This window comes from Lithobates pipiens, unplaced genomic scaffold (assembly GCF_037356315.1).
Source record: "Lithobates pipiens isolate NorthernLeopardFrog02 unplaced genomic scaffold, aLitPip1_a1.2 Scaffold_8, whole genome shotgun sequence".
Lineage (NCBI taxonomy): Eukaryota > Metazoa > Chordata > Amphibia > Anura > Ranidae > Lithobates > Lithobates pipiens.
In genome coordinates, this window is record NW_027507903.1 from 627,371,914 (window position 1) to 627,378,010 (window position 6,097).

General features: G+C 46.7%; 1 non-coding gene across 1 annotated transcript; it reads right to left on the bottom strand.

Annotated features, from left to right (window-relative positions):
• Positions 1-5,758: 5,758 nt before the first annotated feature.
• Positions 5,759-5,871, bottom strand: LOC143965136 (U5 spliceosomal RNA). The gene has a single exon (XR_013271539.1). It is a non-coding gene; the product is annotated as a U5 spliceosomal RNA (small nuclear RNA).
• Positions 5,872-6,097: the final 226 nt, after the last annotated feature.

Here is a 6,097-nt window from a genome sequence, read left to right on the forward strand (position 1 = left end):
GGAAGGCCGAGGACCAGTTTGCAATGGAGGTGGAGGAGGCCGGTGGCGTTGAGCGTTCCAGAAGGGGTTTGTAGACATCAGCAATCTTAAAACACTCGTCCCGTATCAGCTGATCCATGAAGCTGGGTTGGAAACGAAGAAGCTCTTTCTTGCAACTCTGGGTAATAAAGCTGACACACTGTTGGTAGTGCAGAAAGTGCGAGGCGGGTATGGAGAACAATTCCATCACTGACTGAAAGGGAAGAGGTCTGCCAGTAGCCGGGTCGCACAGGGAGGAAAAGAGAGATAGGCCCCGTTTTTTTCCAAGACGAGAAAGCTTTGCATTGAAGGCCTGGAGTGAAGCAAGGATTTCCTTGGAAAGGCAGGTGAGTAGAGATGAAGAGTGGGAGGTTAGTCAGTTTCCTGGATTCTCTCCAGGCTATCGCCGTGTCTCTGAAGACAAGATTGTGTTGGTGGGGGGGGGGGGTACGGATTTCCAACGGCAATGCAGCAGGGCAGTCAAGGAGAAAGGGTAAGCCATAGCAGATTCGAGATCAAAATTGGAGTACCTGGACGAGTGGGTGATCCAATCTAGGCTGGTTCTGAGTAGACAAGCTAAATTATACAATCTAACATTAGGTAAACTGATACCCCCTTTGCCCCTGGGAAGGTGTAATTTTTTGCAGGCAATACGTGGTCTTTTGCCGTGCCATAAAAATTTTGAGATAGCAGAATCCAAATAAGTAACATCTTTATGTTTAAGCAATAGTGGGAGAGTTTGCATAGGGTATAAGAGTTTGGCAAAGCTGACCATTTTCACAAGGTGGCACCTTCCCAGGAGTGAAAGGGGCAGATCCATCCAGTTGGTCAGTTCTTGGGAAATCTTAGAGAGCAGGGGAGAATAATTCAGCTGGTATAATGAGGAGGGTAGTTTCCCAATTTTGATACCTAGGTACGTGATGAAGGAGGGGGCAACCGAAAATAAAGAGCCAGCGGCCCAGGAGGGGGTGGAATGGGAGCCAATAGGAAGAATCTCACTTTTAGAATAATTGATGCGGAGCCCTGAGCAAAGCCTAAATTCGTCGAAAACGCTTTTAATAGTGTGAATGTCAGCTGTTGGATTGGATGAAAAGATAAGTACATCGTCTGCGAACAGAGATGTGCGGAGTTCCTTGCCCCCTATGTCTATGCCGTGGAGTGGAGCCGCATAGGTTAGGTGTCTAGAAAGAGGTTCAAGGGCTATGTTAAAGAGTAGAGGGGATAGAGGGCAGCCTTGTCTGGTGCCTTTGTGCAGGGGAAAACTGGGTGAAAGGAGGCCAGCTGCTACCAGGTTGGCGGATGGGGAGGAGTACATAGAGTTAATGAGGTGGGAGAAGGGGCCTGAGAAACCTAATTTGGAGAGGGTTAAAGAGAGCCAATCAAAACTAACATTATCAAAGGCTTTCTCTGCATCTAACGTGATAATGACATAGGAACCTTTGGGGTTTTGTTTGGCTACTTCAAGAGCTAGTAAAACTTTGCGGATATTTAATGTGGCCGTTCGCCCTTTGGTAAAACCCGATTGGGCCGAGTGAATTAGATGGGGTAAGATATCAGCCAATCTCGTGGCGACAATCTTTGAGAGAATTTTTACATCTAAATTAAGGAGGGAGATGGGCCTGTAAGAGCCGGGCTGTAGTGGATCCTTTCCTTTTTTTGAGAGGAGTTTAATGACAGCTTGATTCCCTGAGGGGAGATATGGGCCTCCCGCCCAGATAGCGGAGTAGACGGAAAGGAGAGTGGGTGCCGCTATGTGTGTGTGGTTTTTATAAAAATCGCTAGTAAAGCCGCCGGGACCGGGGGCCTTGTGTGAGTTGAGATGGCGGATGGTGTTCTCTATCTCAGGGAGAGTGATGGGGGCATTGAGGGCCTCCAATTGCTCCGTCGAGATGGAGGGGAGGTGAAGAGTGTCTAAGAATTGTCGAGCCTTTCGTTGTATGATGGGGTCTGGGGCGTACAGATTGGTGTAGTACCGTAACATCGCTTCATTAATGACTTGAGGGGACGAGAGTGTGCGGCCCGTGTGGTCAGAGAGGGCGGTGATGTGTGTAGGGCGAAGACTACCTTTACATAGTCTGGAGAGAAGCTTTCCTGCTTTATTACCGTACCTGTGAAGGGTGGCATCTAAGTGAGCCTTCTTCGTGCGCTCAAGGGTTTCAGCCCAGGTGTCAAAATTTGACTTGGCTGAGACCCATTCGTCATGGTGTTTAGGGGAACTGGCGGAGGACAGCTGCCGTTGGGCAGCATGAAGTCTGGCACTGGCCAATTTGTAGTGCTGGAGAGCGTTGCGTTTAAATGATGTGGCATAACTGATAATGCACCCCTAAGATACGCTTTTCCGGCATCCCAAAAAAGGTTAGGATTAGCAAAGTGGTTGGCATTTGCAGACGTGTATTCTGCCCAGGCCTTGTCTAAATATGTGAGGAAATCTGAGTTATTGGTTAGAAAAGCGGGGAAACGCCAGAGGTTAGGGTGAGGAGGGAGATCCAGCCTATCTAGGGAGATTGCCACAGGGGCATGGTCCGATATCGCAATGTCGTGTATTTCGGCGTCAGAAGTTAAGGGTATGATATCGTCTGACCCAAAAAAGTGATCAAGTCTCGCTAGAGACCTATGAGGGTTGGAGTAAAACGTGAACTCCTTGTCAACAGGGTGTGAAAGACGCCAAAGATCAGTCATGTGCAGGGAGTCCATGGTGGACGAAAATAGGGAGGGGTTTGATACGGCCGTGCCCGATGTCAGTGGTTTTGGAGAGGATCTGTCTAACGAGGGGTGCATGACGTCATTGAAGTCACCTCCTACCAAATGAGGCAGGCGGGTGAAGTCAAGTAGCCATGTAGAGAGTTCCTTATAAAAATGTTTAGTGGGGTTGTTAGGAGCATATATATTGGTGATGAACAACTCTTTAGTCCCTATGCGTACCGTTGCGGTGAAAAAACGGCCTTTATCATCCGAGACGGTGGATAGGATTGTGCATGGGAGATTTTTGTGTATCAAAAGCAGGACACCAGCCTTCCGTCCCAAAGATTCAGCTCCATGAACTGAGCCCACCCACATTTTTTGCATGCGCGGGAAATCGGATGCAAGTAAGTGGGTTTCCTGTAGAAGGGCAATATCTGCCTTGAGGCGTTTAAGATGCCGAAGGATCTTCACTCTCTTATGAGGAGAGCGAAGGCCCTTGACGTTCCAAGAGACTACTCTAAGAGAGGCAGTGGTTGGGGACTTGGAAGGCTGGTAATCTGGCTGAAAAGTGCGGGAAAGATTAGATGTCCTGGGTTGGATAAAATATGGATAGGAAAAGATAGGCCTTGTTCATAGGTCCTAAACGGGTGAGGGAGGGAGCCCCGGTAAGTAGGTAGGGGGAACGGGGGGAGGGGGGTTTGAGGGGATTGAAGGGGTATAACAGTGGTGAAAGAAGGATAACCAAACAAATAAACAGAAACACACACTTCACTTTTTTCCGCATGAGTTCACTGTGTAGGGGAGGACGCTCCACAAACAGAGCCCCAGGGGTAAAGTGGAGTGCCAGCGGTTCGTCTCGATGATGCTCGGTAAGCATGTAATTCAGGGACGAAAGTCGCGGCGTGGCGGCCGGAAAGTAGTGGTGGGGTAGGATACACAGTGGAGTCATGCCAGAACTGTTGCGCTGTGATAACCACCGTAATGTATGGCTTGGCAAAACAAAACATATAAAACATCAACGAGTATAGTGCAAATCAAGACAATATGAGATAATAAACATAACCTGAGTAGTCCTACGTGAAACTCGGAGAAGAATCACTAAGGTGGGGCAGAGAGACAGGAGGCCTGCAGTGCCCAGCGTCTGAGTCCTCCATGGTCGGCAGGGAAGCAGCTCCCGGAATCAGAGAGTAGCAGACCTGATATCAGGGATGATGAAGGGAGAAAGAGAAAAACGTTAGAGTGACATAAGTAGCGGAGAACCGCCGCTTGAGATAGCTTTCCTTGTGACCTGGACGGAGGAAGAAAAAGAAAAAAAAGAGATAAGTCAATCTTGAAATGTAGGTGAAGCTTCAACGTGGAATATTACGGTGTCGGTGGTCCGGGGCAGATGCTCTAAAGCGCTTCGGTGAGTCCTTCCTGGGGCTACTCTGATCCAGCGCACGGATTGATGAGGCCGGTTTGGAGGGTGTGACCGGCAGCGTGTCCGAGCGAAGAGAACGTAAAAATGCTTCTGCTTCCGAGGGGTCCTGGAAGGAGAGTTGTTCCCCTTTAGGGGACTTGAGGCGGAGCACTGCGGGAAATGCCAGGGAGAATTTAATCTGCATCTTAAACAGTTCCGAACAGATCGGTTGAAAAGCTTTGCGTTTCTTTGACACTTCGATAGAATAGTCCGCAAAAATAAGAATTTTGACACCATCAACATGTAAGGATGGGGATTGCCGGAATGTTTGAAGAATAATGGCTTTATCTGCATAATTAAGGAACTTGGCAATGATGGGGCGAGGATTCTTGCGGTCCGCGTTGAAGGAGCCCATGCGGTGCGCCCTTTCCACTGTGAAGGAGCCTGAAAGTCCCATGGCCTCCGGCACACGTTTGGAGCAGAAGTCATTCAATTCGGCTGTGGGGAGCGCCTCAGGGACACCGACGAATCGCAGATTGGATCGTCTGGATCTGTTCTCCAGATCATCTAATTTCTGTATGATATAGTGGATTGTTTTTTCCTGGGACTGCTCCGTGGCCTGAGCCTGATATAAATCATCTTCCACCTCAGAAACCCTGTGTTCAAGGTCATTGAGCCTGGTACCATGTTCAGTGAGCTGGGCCTTGATTTGCTTCATACCAGCCTGGATGGCTTTTTCCACCGAGGCAGTGATCATAGGGGACAGCAAGGCCGCCACAGCCTGGGCTATGCGGTTGATATGGCCGTCCTCACCGGGGGACGGCGAATTAGCATCCCCAGGCATAGCGTGCGGGGTACCTGTGGCTTGCCCCCGTGAGTGGGGGGGTCCGGTGAGGGCAGGGGATGCATGAGAGGTGGCCCCGTTTACCTCCATGGCCGGAAGATCTGGAGCTGAGGCCTGTGACGCCGGAGCGGAGTAGGCCGAAGCCGGGGGCTCGATTTGCGGCCGTTCGGGTGGCGCCGCCGCGGCCGCGTACGACCGGGCCCCCATTTTTTACACAAAACGATCCATGGTGGCGGGGATCGTGAGGGGGGCGCTCGGGTCCAAAGTAGGGTGCTGTGTCTGCTGGCGATGGCTTTGTAGGCCGATTAGGGAGGCTCTGTGGCGGGAGCTAGGCTGAGACGCAGCTAGCTCATGCGGCGCCGGAATCGGAAGTATCACTGTGATTCTGTTTAGTGTTGTAATTGTGAAATACAATAACAGTGACAATATTATTATTTTTCTTATTATTATTATTATTATTATTATTATTATTATTAATAATAATAATAATAATAATAATAATAATAATAATAGTAATAATAATAATAATAATAATAATAATAATAATAATAATAATAATAATAATTTAATGAATAATCTAGATAGATAGATAGATAGATAGATAGATAGATAGATAGATAGATAGATAGATAGATAGATAGATAGATAGATAGATAGATAGATAGATATATATTCATTATGTTATTCATTAAATTAGATCGAATAAATCTTTCACCTTTTACTGAAGACTTCCATGCAGAGGAACAACTATGAGTTTTCAATACTTTTTGGCCTGTTAAAAAATAAATTAAAATTTTATATATATAATAATTTAAATGTATTTTTTTTACCAGGCCAAAAACTATTAAAAACTCATAGATGTTCCTCTCCATGGAAATCTTCAGTAAAAGGTGAAAGATTTATTTGATCTGAAGAGAAACCAGATATTATTATTATTATTATTATTATTATTATTATTATTATTTTTATTTGCATAAAAAAATCTATATATTTTTCTTATAGTATAGTATAATTATCATAGCATTTTTTTAAGAACAAAAACAGCATGGGGAACACTGAGGACCACTTCAAAATACATAACATACCTAAAGCGAACCCTTCAAAATACATACCAGACCTTAAGGTTCTGGTATGTATTTTGCGGCTCCCCAAGC